This window comes from Crocodylus siamensis, chromosome 1 (genome assembly GCF_052110815.1).
Source record: "Crocodylus siamensis isolate JL-2025a chromosome 1, ASM5211081v1, whole genome shotgun sequence".
Classification (NCBI taxonomy): Eukaryota; Metazoa; Chordata; order Crocodylia; family Crocodylidae; genus Crocodylus; species Crocodylus siamensis.
Window position 1 is genome coordinate 413,111,324 of NC_143395.1, and position 12,430 is coordinate 413,123,753.

The 12,430-nt window shown below is 50.8% G+C and overlaps 1 protein-coding gene across 1 annotated transcript in view; it reads left to right on the forward strand.

Moving 5' to 3' along the window:
* The window catches only part of PAK1 (p21 (RAC1) activated kinase 1), a 154,186-nt gene that overhangs the window by 20,920 nt on the left and 120,836 nt on the right, over positions 1 to 12,430 (forward strand). Inside the window, exons 5-6 of the mRNA XM_090030717.1 lie at positions 927 to 1,058; positions 12,127 to 12,191. The gene's annotated coding sequence lies outside the window, so the exon portion shown is untranslated. The remainder of the gene's footprint in view (positions 1 to 926; positions 1,059 to 12,126; positions 12,192 to 12,430) is intronic.

Genomic DNA, 12,430 nt, shown 5'->3' on the forward strand with positions numbered 1-12,430 from the left:
AACTTCCAAGGGAAGTGATGCTTGCCCCTACCCTGGGGGTCTTCAAAAGGAGGCTAGACGGCCACCTAGCTGGGGTCATTTGATCCCAGCATCCTTTCCTGCCATGGCAGGGGGTCGGACTAGATGATCTACTTAGGTCCCTTCCAACCCTACCAACTATGAAACGGTACCTGAGCAGTGCTCTTCTAGTCCTCCCTAGTTTTTGTCCAAGCTTCCACTTTTTGTAAGCTTCCTTTTAGTGTTTAAGTTCTCTGCTAAGCCAGACTGGTCACCTGCCATACTTGCTAGTCTTCCTGCACATCGGGATGGTTTGTTTCTGCACCTTCAATGAGGTTAAAATACAACCGGCTCTCCTGGACTCCTCTCCCCCTCAGACTGGCCTCCCAGGGGATCCTGCCCGTCAGTTCCCAGGAGTCCATGTCTGCTTTTCTGAAGTCTGGGGTCCTTACTCTGCTGCTGTCCTTCCTTCCTTCCTTGCCCAGGGGGGCAGGCCCCGGTGTGGAGAGCCGTTCGTGGCGGGACCGGAGAGCGGTCAGAAGGGACCCGCCTCTCACCCGCAGCTTATCGCATGTTTGTGGGGAACCTGGTGCTAAATCATTCATAGATGACCTGATTCTGGGTCAGGGTTTCGTGCGTAGCAGAGCAGCTACCTTGCTGCAATCTATTGAAAGTCAGCCCTTGGCAGGGTCTGAATTGTTTATGTATATAGTTATGACTGTGTGGCTGGCACGCCGACTGCATAATTAGCATGTAATACATGATGTGAAATGCAGTGAAGGTGTCTGTCACGGTGTGATGTGCTGGTTGGTTTGGTTTGGTAGTAAGTTGTTTGTGTTTTTGCTTTGTAAGCAGCCACCATTGTTGTATACCTGAACCCCTGAATAAAGTAATTAAAAAGTCAAAGTCCTTCCTTCCTTTCCTTTCAGGATCCTGAACTCAGTTGTCTCATGGTCACTGCTGCCCAACTTGCCATCCACTTCCACCAATTTTTCTTTGTTTGTGAATAGTAGATCAAGAAGAGCTCAACCCCTAGTTGGTTTCTCCAACACTTGCACCAGGTAAGTTGTCTTCAGCGCTCTCCAAAAACTTCCTGGGCTGCCTGCGCATTGCTGTATTGCCTTCCCAGCAGATGTTAGGGTGATTGAAGTCCCCCTGAGAACAAGGGCCTATGAGTTGGAAACTTCCACTGGTTGTCTGAAGAAAGTCTCCTCTACCTCATCCTCTTGATCTGGTGGTCTATAGCAGACCCCACCTTGTTGCTCTCCCCTCTAACCGTAACCCAAGACTCTCAACAGACCTGTCTCCAGTTTCATACTGAGCAACTGTACAGCTTTTTTACATATAGCACAACTCCTCCTCTTGTCCCCTGCCTGTTCTTCCTGAACAGTTTGTACCCGTCCATGGCAGTGCCCCAGCCATGCAAGCTCCCTCCATGTCTCTGTCACATCATAGTTCCTTGCCCGTGTGAGACCTTCCATTTCTTCCTGCTTGTTTCCCAGTCTCTGTGCATTACCTGAAGTGACTAGCTGATTGCCCTATCTTCTCAGGCCTCTCCTGCTGCACCTTCCTGCTTCTGTTTCCTCCAGGTCTGGCTCTTCCCTACGTACCTCAGAGCTTTGTTCTTCATCCCCTGGAGAACCTAGTTTAGAGGCCTCCTCACTGGGTTACTGAGCCTGTCTGCAAAGATGCTCTTGCCTCTTTTTATTAGGTGGATCCCATCTCTTCCTAGCAAGCTTTCTTCTTGGAACAACATTCAATGGCCGAAGAAGCCAAATCCCTGTTGGCGACACCACCTGTGTAGCCAGGCATTGATCTTCAGGATGTGCCTGCTCCTGCCAGGCCCTTCCCCTTGACCAGAAGGATTGAGGAGAATGCCACCTGTACCCCATCCCCTTCACCCTTGAACTCTGTAGTCACTCTTGAACTGCTCAGGGTCACCCCTGGGAGTATCATTAGTGCCCACATAGATGAGCAGCCTGGAGTAGTAGTGAGAGCATCAGATGAGTCTTGGTAATCCTTCTGTGATGTCTCAGATCTGAGCCCCAGGCAAGCAGTAGACTGGGCAACAGGTCAGGCCAGCAGATGGATGCCTCTGTCCCCCGCAGAAGGGAGTCTCTGACCACCAGCTCCCATCTCTTCTCTTCGTGGTGGTGGTCTTGATCCTCCACACCTTGGGGATGCCTGGCCTGGCCTCTTCCACCAGTGGATTGATCTCCTCATCTGTTGCTAGAGCTCTGTATCTGTTCTCTAGGTGAACCACTGCACATGAGGATGACGACGTCTTCTTGCTGCCAGAAGATACAAGCTTCCAGCTTCCACCTTCCTGGGAGTGGATGCCCTCTTCCTTTTTCTAGCACCACCTCTGGCAGTCCTTCCTCCACAGTCCTAGAGGTTTCCTCCAGCACCAAATTGATGAAGTCCTCATGGCAGAGGATGCTTCATAGCCCTTCTTACCTCCTCCGGTAGCTCTCCTGCCTTCTCCCTGAGGGATGCCACCAGAAGGTACTGCTCACATTGCAGGCACTTCCCTATTTTCATAGATTTCATAGACATTAGGGCTGGAAGGGACCTCGGGAGATCATCGAGTCCAGCCCCCTGCCCAAAGGGCAGGAAGTCAGCTGGGGTCATAGGATCCCAGCAAGATAAGCATCCAATTTACTCTGGAAGGTGTTCAATGTAGGTGCTTGAACCACCTCCGCTGGCAGACTGTTCCAGACCTTGGGGGCTCGGACAGTAAAGAAATTCTTCCTTATGTCCAGCCTGAAACGGTCTTGCAGGAGTTTGTGACCGTTCAACCTCGTCACCCCTTGGGGCGCTCTGGTGAACACACGTTCCCCCAGATCCTGGTGGTCACCCTTGATAAACTTATAGGTGGCCATCAGATCACCCCTGAGCCTGCCCTTTTCCAGGCTAAAGAGTCCCATGGCTCTCAGCCTGTCATCGTAAGATCTGTTATCCTGACCTCTGATCATGCACGTGGCTCTCCTCTGGACTCTCTCAAGCTTCTCCACATCCTTTTTGAATTGTGGAGCCCAAAACTGGATGCAGTACTCCAGCTGCGGCCTCACCAAGGCCGAGTACAAGGGGAGAAAGACGTCGCGGGATTTGCTCGAGAAGCATCTATGGATGCAAGCCAGCGTTTTGGTCGCTTTATTAGCCGCAGCATCGCATTGCAGGCTCATGTTCATCTTGTGGTCAATGATGACCCCCAAGTCTCTTTCTTCTGTAGTGCTAACCAACGTAGCACTGCCGAGCCTGTAAGGGTGCTGCAGGTTTTTCCTCCCAAGGTGGAGAACCTTGCATTTTTCGGTGTTAAACACCATGAGGTTCTCATCTGCCCATTTGCTGAGCTTGTCCAGGTCAGCCTGGATCACCCGCCTATCTTCTGGCGTGGATGCTTTGCCCCAAAGTTTGGTGTCATTGGCCAGTCCACTCCTGACTTCAATGTCCACATCGTTAATGAAGATGTTGAACAGTATGGGTCCCAAGACAGAGCCTTGAGGGACCCCACTGGTCACAGGGCACCATGATGAGTGACTGCCATCAATCACAACCCTCTGGGTCCGACCACAGAGCCAATTTCCCAGCCAGCGGATCGTGGTGGAGCCAAGGCCACAACTGGGCAGTTTGGCCCAGAGGTGATCATGGGATACCAGATCAAAAGCTTTTTTGAAGTCAAGATATATGACATCAATCTCTTCTCCCTTGTCCAGATGCTAGGTCACCTGGTCATAGAAGGAAATGAGATTGGTCAGGCAAGACCTACCCGCAACAAACCCGTGCTGGCTATCCCTTAGGATGTTAGCCTGGGCCAGTCCATCAAGGATGGCCTCTTTAATAAACTTTTCTAAGATCTTCCCCAGGATAGAAGTCAGGCTAATGGGCCTGTAGTTAGCCGGATCCACTCTCCTCCCTTTCTTGAAGATCGGCACCACATTGGCCTTCTTCCAGTCTTCGGGCACCACACCAGAACGCCAGGAGTTTTCAAAGATCCGTGCCAGGGGCTGGGCTATGACGCTCGCCAGCTCCTTGAGTACCCTGGGGTGCAGATTGTCAGGGCCGGCTGACTTGAAGGTATCCAGCTTCTCAAGGTGTTCTTTCACAAGGTCAGCATTTATGGAGGGTAGGGGATCCCCATCACCCGGATCTCCCTGTCCCATAGCAGGCATGGGTGTCCCATGGGACTGATGAAAGACTGACGCAAAGTACCTATTTAATAGGTTGGCTTTTTCCTGGGTGTCAGTTGCCAGTTGCCCCATCTGGTTTAGCAGGGGTCCAACATTGCCCTTGCTTTTCCTCCGGCTCCCCACATATCTGAAAAAGGACTTTTTGTTGTCCTTGATGCCTGAAGCTAGTTGGAGTTCAGTTGCAGCCTTGGCTTTCCTGGTTTGCTCCCTGCAGGACTGGACCAGCGCAGAGTAATCCTCCTTGGAGGTGAATCCCATCCTCCATCCTTTGTAGGCTTTCCTTTTAAGCCACAGGAGGTCCGCTAGGTCCCTGGAGAGCCAGGGGGGCTGCTGTGCCTTCTTGCTGCCTTTCCTCCGTGTTGGAATAGATTTAACTTGTGCATTGAGGATCGCTTCCTTGAGAAGCAGCCACTCTTCTTGAACTCCCATCACCCTGGGGTCATGGTCCCTAAGGGCCTGACCGACAAGCCTCTTGAGCTTGTCAAAGTCGGCTTTTCTGAAGTCAAGGACTTCTGTGTTGCTGACTGACTTGCCAGCTATACGGCGGATGGTGAAGGTGATCAGCTCGTGGTCGCTGTCACTCAGCTTCCCATCGATCACTAGGTCGCCGATTAGGTCGTCCCCCGTAGCCAGTACCAGGTCAAGCAGCGCTTTGCCTCTCGTTGGCCCATAGACTTCTTGAGTCAGGTAGAGGTCATCCATGCACGAGAGAAAGCTTTGCGACCGCTCGGATTTTGCTGAGTGATCTTCCCAGGAGATGTCCGGGTAATTGAAGTCACCCATGACAACCAAGGTCCTGGAGCAAGCAGCCTCAGTCAGTTCCCGGGCGAACTCCTGGTGAAGCTCGGGGCTTTGAGTGGGAGGTCTGTAGTAGACTCCCACCGTTGTGTCCCCTGTGCCGTATTCCCCACGAATTTTTACCTAGAGGGTCTCTAGCTGTCCATGCCGGTCACCAACATCAGCTTGCAGGGACATGTAGCTTTCCTTCACATTTGATTGACTTTGGAAGGAATCTGCAAACTGCAGTTTGCACAGCACCAAGCCAGGACCTGTATAGAAGTCTTGATGGCGTGTGGTCCTGTTTGGACAGACACCTTGCAGGTGGAAGTAGAGGAAGAGCTGGAAGTGGCGGTGGCTCTGGGAGTGCGACATCCTCCAGCCATGTCTCTGGGTCTTCATTCTGCTGCCTCTCACTTTGTGCCTCTCTTTCCAAGCAGATTTTCCCTGCCAAACTCCTCTGCAGCTGGCCTGTTTGCTGTTCTTTGATCTGAAGGGTTCCCTTTTCCCTGTCCTGTTTGCTGCTCCCCTGGTTGAGTGGACTGCTTCCCTACATACCTCTCCTGCGTCTGATGGCAAGTACATGGGTGAAACTAGAAAGCAAGTACACACCAGCATGAGCATCTCAGAAAAAAATACAAAGGACGGGGATACACAGAGACAATTAGGAGCACATTCCTGACAGATCTCACTGTCCTTGTGCTCAAGGAAACTCTGCCTAAACCCTTTTAAAAGGCAAACTTGGGAGCAACAATTCATAAGCTGGCTGGACACTAGGAACCAAGACTTAGCACCTGTATTGGTTTTATGGCACATTATAACCTACCTGTTTCCCTGGGAATTTCTATTTCCCTACACCTTTCACAACTCTACAAACAGCTTTTTACTATTGCTGTGCTTGCTTTTCTCCTCAGACCTGAAGAAGAATGTCTTGCATTCAGAAACTTGTCTAACTGTCCTAACTGCAGTTGGTCCAATAAAAAATATCACCCAAAGAAATTATGTCCTTTGCTACAAGATCTTTAAGTTATTGTAGCTACCAGTATATACATGCGTGCCTCATTAATACACCTTCTGTGCAGCAAGTGCTTAAACCAACTTCTCACGCTTAAAATTGTACCTAAAAAGTATGTAAAAAATGGTTCCCCCTCCCATGAAAAAGCAATATTTTCTTACATCTGTTACAGTATATTCAAATATATGCAGACTACAGGTAACAGTCAAATCAAGACTGAGAAGTTTATCTTGTTAAATGTGCATAGAATGAGGGTATCCCATCAAAAATAGCATGTGGGGAGTAGACAATTTATCATGCAGCTCTCAGATTCAGTATCATACTAGTATGAGTGTCCAAGGTGAACTTTCTGTATCCACTGAAGAAAGAAAATTAACAGCATTGATTTTAATAGGTTACATTAAAGATTCAGAGATCCTTTTTCTTCCACGCCACAAAGTATCATCCTGTTCCTTTCTTTTTACTACAGAAATATCTCAGATAGAAGGAATAATCTTGTTAGCTGATGGTCATTTCAAGCCATTTGGGTATCCAGCATAAAAATACAGGTTCAGCCTCATTAATTATAATTCAGACAACTTGATTTAATTGGCATCCAGATATGCGGCATGTCCACTTAATGGGAATATTTGTCAGGGAACTGATTCTGTGCAATGCATTTGAATAATTCTAATAGCTGCAACAATTCTGGTTACACGGTGTCTCTGGTTAGTGGTGGACTTCACTTTGAGCTCTTTATTTGAAAGCCTTACCTCCCCATTGCCAAGTTTGGGTAAATGTTGCATGTAACTACCCTCTGAATTTGGTTTTACAAAGCCACTTTTTACTTTGGCATGCTTTAGGTTTGGTGCTGGCTATTACAGGCCTGTTCATGACATTAAAGAGAATGCTGCTAGCATAACTTGGTCCTTTTTTCACCCTGTGCTGGTTCTTATGAACATGGGCCAGGTACAGCAGTTACACTTTTTGCATGGTAGATGCTGAAAAAATGAACATCTGTACCACATCCATGAGTGACTGGTGCCTCCTGAATCGGGGTGGGGGGGCATCCACAGAAGCTGCTGATGGTAGTGGCCCTGTTAGGGAGGGCACCAGCCCTACCGACAGCATCGGTGTTGGCTGTCGCGGGGAGAGGGGACACTGGCCCTGTTGGGGGGGATGTGCATGCCCGTGCACCCCCTACCAGTCACCTATGACCACATCCCATCCTGACTCAGGGTAGGTCACATTCTGCCATCATCCCATGGAGCATTGTAACGCCCCACTCACCCCTGCTTGCAAAGCTGTGGTATAGCTGAGGCAAGAGCTCGTCTCCTTTGCCCAAGTGTCAGGCTGGCCCCATGCCCAGGCTATCACTGACAAGAGTCAGCAAAGCCTCTGTCCTCAGGCCTGCCTGCATCCTCCCTCCAGGTAGCAGAGATCCATCCACACAAAGGAAACTACTTATTGCTGAATTTCTCTTATTGCAGAAACGGGCAAAATATAGCCCGCAGGCTGGATCCGGTCCACCAAGTAATTCTATCTGGCCTGTTGTGGGTCCTTTGGCACTGCCTGGCCCAGGTACAGGTAGCAGCCCTGACCTTGGTGCAGCCAATCCTGCCACCCTGGGCATGGAGGTGCTGCCTGGCATGGAGGGCAGCTCACCTTATCCCCACACTTGGCTGTCAGGCACTCCAGGAGCTGTAGTCTGCAGGGCTGGGCGGTGTGGCACAGGTGGCATGGTGACCAGACTTGACTCCCTAGCAGCCCCCGCAGTGGCAGCTCCTTCTGGCTGCTGCCGCCAGCATCTCTGCTACTGTCACCAGACACAGTTGTGACCCCATTGCCTGGGCACATTGGGCTGTCTCCCCCACATCCACTGCCAGGGACACTGGATGGATGGGCAGGCAGGTGGGCAGGGACTCCATGGGGGAGGGATGCTGGGATGCTCATCCCTGTGATGGATGTTAGTTCTGCAGGCAGCAACTATCCATGGGACTGGCGCCCATCGCAGGGACACGGGGGGAGCAGATCATGGCTCTGCCCCAGGACCCACCCCTGCACTGTCACTGCCCTGTGATCCCAGCTCTGGCCCCAGTCCCAGCCCTGGCTGCCCATCCTGCTCCTGGATGCTGCTCCTTGCCCACTCACAGCCCTATCCTAGCTGGCCAGCCGAGCACACCCTGCCCCTGGGGGTCCTGGGGTGGTTTCCATGGAGACTGCCTACTTGCCTGCTCCATCCAACACCCGCAGTAGTGGGTGTGGGGCAGATGGGCCCCAGGGCTGGATAGGATCAATTGGCATCTCCTGTGCCCTCCCATCCCCGCACCGTGCTTGGTATTATAAACAGCCATGGCAGGAGGCTGAGGCAGGGTTAGCCCCCACCCCACCCCTCAACAGTGCACCCAAACTCCTTCTGCATCCCTCCAGCCCAAATAATTGCCTACCCCTGTCTTACTGCATATTGCCATAGGTGCATGTGAATGTGGGTGCAGGTGAATGCGGGTCCGCTGCTATTTTGCTTCTGCTCATCGTTAACCTGTCTTAAGAACTGATTCTTCTGCACTGATTTCTGGCAATGGGCAAGTTCCCTAATAGAAGTAAAAAAAGGTACTTGAACATGCTTGAAATCCACACCAGCACACCTAGGCATATATACTAATATGTAGCATCACGACTTATCTGGGGAAACCAAATGCATGTATAAAATGTAGACTGCGAGAAGTAATTACACTGCCTGCACTTAATACAGGATGGAGGACCAGAAATCCCCGAGTCCTGCTTACAGAGATAACGTCTCAGAAACTTTGGATGCATTCAGCAGCCCATAAAGAAGCAGAGAGTGTTTCCCTGTTCTCATGTCTTAAAACCAGTTTCTAATAATCCTGGTCACCTGGTTTGGAAGCATTTGCAGCTAGCTTTTTTTTTTGTCAAGCTCCCGCATGGTTTGTTTTGTTAGCTACTGTTGTTTAGTTGTTGCTTTTCCTGGCTATATGAATAGTAATATCCAGTGGTCTGGTTAACCTTCATGTAGTGTTCCCTTCCTAAAGCAGCCTCACGATAAAAAAATAACTCCCTGGGATACAGTGTCTATGATGTCCCCTTAGGGAAAAACTTCACATTTTTCAATGGGAGGAGAGGAAACTCTTTCCCCACCTTCCCAATCTGCTGCCTGCAAAGGCAGCAATGATTTGATTTTCTCTTCTGAACCTAGTAGATTTCCTAAACTCTGCACAGGAGTTTGCAAACTACCAGACAAACAGGGTCACTCTCCTGAAGTTCTCCTAATGAATCAGGCCACGTGCGAGGACACCGTGCAACCCGTGAGAGTGCAGTTCGCCACAGCTCCTCGTGAACACTTGCATGTAAGCTGCTCCCTCTCCCCGCAAGGCACTCATGGAAAAGCATCGAGCTGGCGAGCATCATAGTCCAGCCCCTGGCATGGGTCTTTGAGAGCTCCTGGCACTCTGGTGTAGTGCCCAAAGACTGGAAGAAGGCCAATGTGGTGCCAATCTTCAAGAAAGGGAGGAAAGTGGATCTGGCTAATTATAGGCCCATCAGCCTGACTTCTATCCCAAGGAAGATCTTAGAAAAGTTTATTAAAGAGGCCATCCTTAATGGACTGGCCGACACCAACATCCTAAGGGATAGCCAGCACGGGTTTGTTGCGGGTAGGTCTTGCCTGACCAATCTCATTTCCTTCTATGACCAGGTGACCCATCACCTGGACCCATCACCTGGACAAGGGAGAAGAGATTGATGTCATATATCTTGACTTCAAAAAAGCCTTCGATCTGGTATCCCATGATCACCTCTTGGCCAAACTGCCCAGTTGTGGCCTTGGGTCCACCACGATCCACTGGCTGGGAAATTGGCTCTGTGGTCGGACCCAGAGGGTAGTAATTGAGGCTCTGTCCTTGGCCCCATATTGTTCAACATCTTCATTAATCATGTGGACATTGGAGTCAGGAGTGGACTGGCCAAGTTCGCCGATGACACCAACTTTGGGGCAAAGCATCCACACCAGAAGATCGGCGGGTGATCCAGGCTGACCTGGACAGGCTCAGCAAATGGGCGAATGAGAACCTGATGGTGTTTAACACCGAAAAATGCAAGGCTTTCCACCTTGGGAAGAAAAACCTGCAGCATCCTTATAGGCTTGGCAGTGCTATGCTGGCTAGCACTACAGAAGAAAGAGACTTGGGGGTCATCATTGACCACAAGATGAACATGAGCCTGCAATGCGATGCTGCGGTTAGTAAAGTGACCAAAATGCTGGCTTGCATCCATAGATGCTTCTCGAGCAAATCCCGGGACGTCATTCTCCCCTTGTACTCGGCCTTGGTGAGGCTGCAGCTGGAGTACTGTGTCCAGTTTTGGGCTCCACAATTCAAAAAGGATGTGGAGAAGCTTGAGAGAGTCCAGAGGAGAGCCACGCGCATGATCAGAGGTCAGGAAAACAGATCTTACGATGACAGGCTGAGAGCCATGGGACTCTTTAGCCTGGAAAAGGGCAGGCTCAGGGGTGATCTGGTGGCCACCTATAAGTTTATCAAGGGTGACCACCAGGATCTGGGGGGACGTTTGTTCACCAGAGCGCCCCAAGGGATGACGAGGTCAAATGATCATAAACTCCTGTGAGACCGTTTCAGTACGGACATAAGGAAGAATTTCTTCACTGTCGAAGCCCCCAGGGTCTGGAACAGTCTGCCAGCGGAGGTGGTTCAAGCGCCTACACTGAACACCTTCAAGAGTAAATTGGATGCTTATCTTGCTGGGATCCTATGACCCCAGCTGACTTCCTGCCTTTTGGGCGGGGGGCTGGACTCAATGATCTTCCAAGGTCCCTTCCAGCCCTAACGTCTATGAAATCTCTGAAATCTCTGAAATCAAGCTCAGCAAGCAAAAGGGTAAACAGCAGTTTTTTTCAGAGATCGCCCCCAGGTCAGAGACAGGAGATACCACCCAGACAACCATTGCAGGAACAAGAAAAAATTCCCTCTTTGTCAACACCCGTCCTCCCTCATCCCTTCCCTCCCTGCCACTTCTGGAAAGGGACACACGTGGTGGAGGGATTCCTGCACGGGAGCCGTTATCTCAGCCATGTGGTTCTTGCTGCCAGGCAGACTCCTGGGTCCAGACCTGGACAGGTGGCAAGCAGCTTAACAGCACTTTTCCCCCCTCCTTCTGATCTGATGCATGGATGGGTTTCAGTGGGCGCTGGCTGATTGTGATGGGGCAGGCTATGCACCATGGACCCCTGTTGCCACGGGCTGTGATACACGTAGAGGGACAAATCGGATGGCGGAAATGGACAGGCTACAGGGTGCTTACGCCCAGGCTGTTGTGTCATATGACTGGATGCTCCTGATGGCCACCCGTGGTTTGGAGGAGACAACCTGAGAGCGTCGCAGTGCCAGAATAAGGAGTTAATGCACATGGTACTGGACCACTGCTGGTTGCCCAGTAGGCACAGGCCCTCCCAGGTGGGTCCGGGCCAGTCCTGAAGGGGTGCAGTAGTGCTCAGAGCATGCGGGAGATCACAGCCCAGCGGCTTGCCAGGCCAGGTGGTCACTGGGGCAGCTTGTGACAGCAAAGCCCAGTGGTCCCAGCTTATCCACTGGAAGAACTGGGGGTGAAGGGAGAAGCTCTTCCACTCCCCGTGGCCCCACTCCTGGTCCAGGCTTCACTGTGGGGGAGAGGGACAGGCACGGCAGGCTTAGGCAACCCCATGGCTTTGTGCGGCTGCCTGACATGAGCCCCAGGCATCGGCGAGGGCTGGGGGTCCGTGGTCCTTGAAGGGGGAGACACGGCCGGCAATCTTCTGTGCCTGCTGCACCAGTGCCTTGCAGCCTGCAGCTCTCTCAGAGAGACACTGGGTCCAGGATAGCACAGCTGCCCAGGTCCACAGGTGCTAACATGTGCTCTGCTTCCTCCCGACCTAAACAGGGGTGCTTAGAGTAAAGCCCAGAAGTTAGAGCGCTTTCACTGTGGGCTTCTTGAACGCTTGTACTTAGCAATGATCTGTTTAGGAGTCAAACTACTGCACCTACATTCAAATGTGATCCTACACAGGGAAGGAATTGTAAAAAAATGAGCTCCTTGGTCTGCATGTTATTTCCTAGCATATCAGTTCTGCTCAATTTAAAATATTTTTCAAACTTTCAGGCCTGCAAACAAAACTAGAGCTGAAGAATCAAGTTAGGTCTCTCCTTTCTCCTGAATCATCACTGGTAAGAAAAGTTTCAGAGCTCAGATTCTATCTTCAGTTATATCTGTCTTCAGATAATGCTATTAGTAGTATATTTGCAATCCTGTTGCTTTCATCTGGCTTACGCATGGTCGCGTTACTTTTATAAGTGTTTCAGGCATCTTGGTTTCAGACTTAGTCTGGAGAGGATCTAAATCAGGGATTCTCAATTATGGTGCAGGGGCACCGTGGGGTGCTCTGGGATCCTTTTAAGGGTGCCAC